Source organism: Mauremys reevesii, linkage group 7 (genome assembly GCF_016161935.1).
Source record: "Mauremys reevesii isolate NIE-2019 linkage group 7, ASM1616193v1, whole genome shotgun sequence".
NCBI lineage: Eukaryota > Metazoa > Chordata > Testudines > Geoemydidae > Mauremys > Mauremys reevesii.
Window position 1 is genome coordinate 60607804 of NC_052629.1, and position 5746 is coordinate 60613549.

A 5746-nucleotide genomic window follows, 5' to 3' on the forward strand; every position below is an offset into this window, starting at 1 on the left:
TTTATACATAAAGATACTTCATGTGATGCAGTTAAGAAAACTGATGTGAACTATTGATACCTCATTGGGAAACGATCCAACTTTTCAGATCTTTTGCTAACTTTATATGCCAAAAATGAGTGACCTCGCCTGGGAAAACAAATCCCCAGCATGATAGAGTTCTTAGAAGCAGTATTCTTCTCAAATCAGAGCTGAATTAAATTTTGGACTTTCTCAAACTTGGATTTATTATATTGACATTTGACTGTGCAGCAATAGATTATTCTATTACATTAGAAACCCATCTTTTGAGGGAGGTTAATATCTCATTCATGTCAGACCACATAAGGCATAAACTTGGTACATTGAGATGTCATTTAAAAAACTTTAGTGGGTATTTATTTTATGAAAAACTTATTTTTAAATCAGTTCAGTAGCTGTTGTTGATGCATCAAATGTGACAATTTGGATGTAAGGGTTCAACATCAATAGCACAAATTAGAAAATTCAAAGTTAAGAGCTTTGCAGCTGCCTCCTGCATTTGGTGCTGGAGAGAGGCAGAAACACCCCCCAGAACTGTCCCACTTTCCAGGTACATCGGATGTTCCATTCTGATTTCAGTGGAATTCTGTCATTCCCAAGGAACACCACAATTTTCCAGAGTAGCACAGAAACTACAGAATAACCATCAGCAAAGCAGCTAGGTATTGCTAAAGCCCATATGCGGAATATTGCCGAATGGAACTTAGATCCAGGGGACTTTGGACCCAATCCTGTAAACCAGTGGTTCTTAGCCTTTTCCATAAAGTAAACCCCTGTTACAGCAGGAAAAAAGGTGTTGGGACATGCCCTGGCCCAGCCATAATGAAAGGGAAGGCGGTTGAGAACCTGTGCTGAAACTGCTTTCAAGTGAGTTATTGAGTAATGGACCCTTCGCTGTAGTAAGCACTATGCTTGAAAGTGTTTGTAGTGTGAGTGACTGAGGAAGAGACTGACTCAAAGACAACATAGCCTGGATTGAATTGTAAGGCAGACTCTTAAGAACATAAGAATGGCCATTCTGGATTAGATCAAAGGTCCATCCAGCCCAGTATCCTGTCTGCCGACAGTGGCCAATGTCAGGTGCACCAGATGGAGTGAACCTAACAGGCAATGATCAAGTGATCTCTCTCCTGCCATCTATCTCCACCCTCTGACAAACAGAGACTAGGGACACCATTCCTTACCCATCCTGGCTAATAGCCATTAGTGGACTTAACTTCCATGAATTTATCTAGTTCTCTTTTATAGTCCTAGTCTTCACAACCTCCTCAGGCAAGGAGTTCCACAGGTTGACAGTGTGCTGTGTGAAGAAGAACTTCCTTTTATTTATTTTAAACCTGCTGCCCATTAATTTCATTTGGTGGCCCCTAGTTCTTACATTATGAGAACAAGTACATAACTTTTCCTTATTCACTTTCTCCACACCACTCATGATTTTATATACCTCTATCATATCCCCCCAGTCTCCTTTTTTTCCAAGCTGAAAAGTCCTAACCTCTTTAATCTCTCCTCATATGGAACCTGTTCTAAACCCCTAATCATTTTAGTTGCCCTTCTCTGAACCTTTTCTAATGCCAGTATATCTTTTTTGAGATGAGGAGACCACATTTGTACACAGTATTCAAGATGAGGGCATACCATGGATTTATATAAGGGGAATAAGATATTCTCCATCTTATTCTCTATCCCTTTTAAAATGATTCCTAACATGCTGTTTGCTTTTTTGACTTCCGCTGCACACTGTATGGTTGTCTTCAGAGAACTATCTATCCATGATGACTTCCTGATTAGTTGTAGCTAAATTACTCCCCATCATATTGTATGTATAGTTTGGGTTATTTTTTCCAAAGTGCATTACTTTACATTTATCCACATTAAATTTTGTTTGCCATTTTGTTGCCCAATCACTTAGTTTTGTGAGATCTTTTTGAAGTTCTTCACAGTCTGGTTTGGTCTTAACTATCTTGAGCAGTTTAGTATTGTCTGAAAACTTTGCCACTTCACTGTTTACCCCTTTCTTCAGATCATTTATGAATAAGTTGAATAGGATTGGTCCTAGGACTGATCCTTGGGGAACACCACTATTTACCCCTCTCCATTCTGAAAATTTACCATTTATTCCTATCCTTTGTTCCCTGTCTGTTAACCAGTTCTCAATCCATGAAAGGATCTTCCCTCTTACCCCATGACAACTTAATTTACGTAAGAGCCTTTGGTGAGGGACCTTGTCAAAGGCTTTCTGGAAATCTAAGTACACTATGTCCACTGGATCCCCCTTGTCCACATGTTTGTTTGACCCCTTCAAAGAACTCTAATAGATTAGTAAAACATGATTTCCCTTTACAGAAACCATGTTTACTTTTGCCCAACAATTTATGTTCTTCTAAGTGTCTGACAATTTTATTCTTTACTATTGTTTCAACTAATTTGCCTGGTACTGACGTTAGATTTACCAGTCTGTAATTTCCGGGATCACCTCTAGAGTCCTTTTTAAATATTGGCGTTACATTAGCTATCTTCCAGTCATTGGGTACAGAAGCTGATTTGAAGGACAGGTTACAAACCATAGTTAATAGTTCCGCAATTTCACATTTGAGTTCTTTCAGAACTCTTGGGTCAATGCCATCTGGCCCTGGTGACTTGTTACTGTTAAGTTTATTCATTAATTCCAAAACCTCCTCTAATGACACTTCAGTCTGTGACAATTCCTCAGATTTGTCACCTACAAAGGATGGCTCAGGTTTGGGAATCTCCCTAACATCCTCAGCCATGAAAACTGAAGCAAAGAATTAATTTAGTTTCTCTGCAATGACTTTATCATCTTTAAGAGCTCCTTTTGTATCTCGATCATCCACGGGGCTCACTGGTTGTTTAGCAGGCTTCCTGCTTCTGATGTACTTAAACATTTTATTACCTTTTGAGTTTTTGGCTAGCTGTTCTTCAAACTCCTTTTTGGCTTTTCTTATTACATTTTTACACTTAACTTGGCAGTTTATGCTCCTTTCTATTTACCTCACTAGGATTTGACTTCCACTTTTAAAAAGATGCCTTTTTATCTCTCACTGCTTCTTTTACATGGTTGTTAAACTTTTTTTTAGTTCTTTTACTGTGTTTTTTAATTTGGGGTATATATTTAAGTTAGGCCTCTATTATGGTGTCTTCCACATCCATTAGCCATATGAAGCCCGTTAAAGTTAACGGTCATGACATTCTCAAAGAATTCTAGTAGATTGTAGAGAGACTACTTTCCTTTACAGAAGCTGTTCCAGTTTTTGTTTCTCATATCATGTTGATCTAGGTGTCTTATACCAGTGGTCCCCAACCTTTTTGTGGCCAGTAGCACATTCATGTTTTCAGAAGAGTGTGGCGGGCGCCAACAATTTTTCAAGGCTTATTTTGTATTTGTACATTAAATAATACGAAAAACATCATATTTAATATTACATAATATATGAATCCAGAGAGAAGCTGGAGAGAAGCCCAGAGGACAGAGAACACTAGAGCCCGCAGCACTGTGTCCCCGGCAGGCGCAGGGCCACAGCTTCTCTCCCCTGCTGGGCACTAGGCAGACGCACATAAATGCTCCGGCAGGCGCCATAGCACCCGTGGGGACCGCGTTGGGGACCATTGTCTTATACTATAAACTTGAAGTAAGGCTTGCTGATTTGTAACACCTAGAATAACATGTAATGCCTTCAATAAAGTTAGATACACAATCTCCTATTGTCCAGTTCCCTAGTATACTATCTGTTTTTAATGAGAGAGTGCATATTTTTTAAATTCCTTCAGAAGTTTTGGATGTACATCCTGCAGTCCTCCTGACTCTTTGCTCTTGAAAGTGTTGTTTTTTTCATACCATCTCCTCCTCTTTTAATTTATCAGATCATAATTTTTAATGGAAACTTACTTTTGTGTATATTGATCCATTTGTATCTCTCAACACAAAAGAAATAAAGCCCTCCCCCTTCCATCCATTCCTTCTCCAATCTTGTCTTTTGGGGGGGGAAGGGGACCTGATTTGTGATTTTTTTTTGAACATTTGGAGTTAGCAACACTGAATCCCTGACACTATTATCACAGTCATTAATGCAGAAAATGTGTATTAAAAATATGTACAGCTTAAGTTATAAGACACTATTAGGAGTATTTTGGGATTTATTTTAGTTTTGTGCTTCATTAGTTTTCCTGCACAACTAAGCTTTAGTAATCGGTGATTCAGTCAGACTTCCTCAACAGCAAGGTTAGGGAGCAGGCTTGGAGCTCACAGTCCAGTCAGAGTGGCTTGTGGCAATCCTGAATTCATTCCCTGGGCCAGGAGGACTAACTCTGCATGAAAAAAAAACAACAAAAAACAGGAGTACTTGTGGCACCTTAAAGACTAACAAATTTATTGTAGCATGAGCTTTCGTGAGCTAAAGCTCACTTCTTCGGATGCATAGAATGGAACACACAGACAGGAGATATTTATACATACAGAGAACATGAAAAGGTGGAAGTATGCATACCAACAGGCAGAGTCTAATCAATTGAGATGAGCTATCGTTAGCAGGAGGAAAAAAAACTTTTTGAAGTGATAATTAAGATGGCCCATAGAAGGTGTGAGGAGAACTTAACATAGGGAAATAGAATCAATTGGTGTAATGACCCAACCATTCCCAGTCTTTATTTAGACCACAGTTAATGGTATCTAGTTTGCATATTAATTCAAGTTCAGCAGTCTCTCTTTGGAGTCTGTTTTTGAAGTTTTTTTGTTGCAAAATTGCCACCTTCAAGTCTGTCACTGAGTGGTTAGTGATGATGGCATATATCTACCAACGTGATATATGCCATCATGTGCCAGCAATGCCCCTCTGCCATGTACATTGGCCAAACCGGACAGTCTCTACGCAAAAGAATAAATGGACACAAATCTGACATCAGGAATCATAACATTCAAAAACCAGTGGGAGAACACTTCAACCTTCCTAACCACTCAGTGACAGACTTGAAGGTGGCAATTTTGCAACAAAAAAACTTCAAAAACAGACTCCAAAGAGAGACTGCTGAACTTGAATTAATATGCAAACTAGATACCATTAACTGTGGTCTAAATAAAGACTGGGAATGGTTGGGTCATTACACCAATTGATTCTATTTCCCTATGTTAAGTTCTCCTCACACCTTCTATGGGCCATCTTAATTATCACTTCAAAAAGTTTTTTTTCCTCCTGCTAACGATAGCTCATCTCAATTGATTAGACTCTGCCTGTTGGTATGCATACTTCCACCTTTTCATGTTCTCTGTATGTATAAATATCTCCTGTCTGTGTGTTCCATTCTATGCATCCGAAGAAGTGAGCTTTAGCTCACGAAAGCTCATGCTACAATAAATTTGTTAGTCTTTAAGGTGCCACAAGTACTCCTGTTTTTTTTTTTTTTGCGGATACAGACTAACACGGCTGCTACTCTGTAACTCTGCATGATTCACCCACCCACCCACTTACTCCTCCTGTGTGTCAGTGTTTAGACTGTCACAGGAAGGAGAATAGGAAGTGACACAGAAATAAATCAACAGCCATTGATCTGCACTGAATGAATGACACCTCCTCCCCATAGAGTGCATCCTAGTGCTGTTTGTGTTTGACTACGAGGCAACAGAGCTATCTTAACTGCTTCACTGTTGGTCCTATATGCCAGCAACTGTGAAGCCACATTCTATCCATGTTGACATCACAATGGAAAAGCT

General features: G+C 39.2%; 1 protein-coding gene across 16 annotated transcripts in view; it reads left to right on the forward strand.

Moving 5' to 3' along the window:
• KCNMA1 (potassium calcium-activated channel subfamily M alpha 1) overlaps window positions 1-5746 on the forward strand; it is an 881172-nt gene that overhangs the window by 281005 nt on the left and 594421 nt on the right. The window lies entirely within an intron of this gene.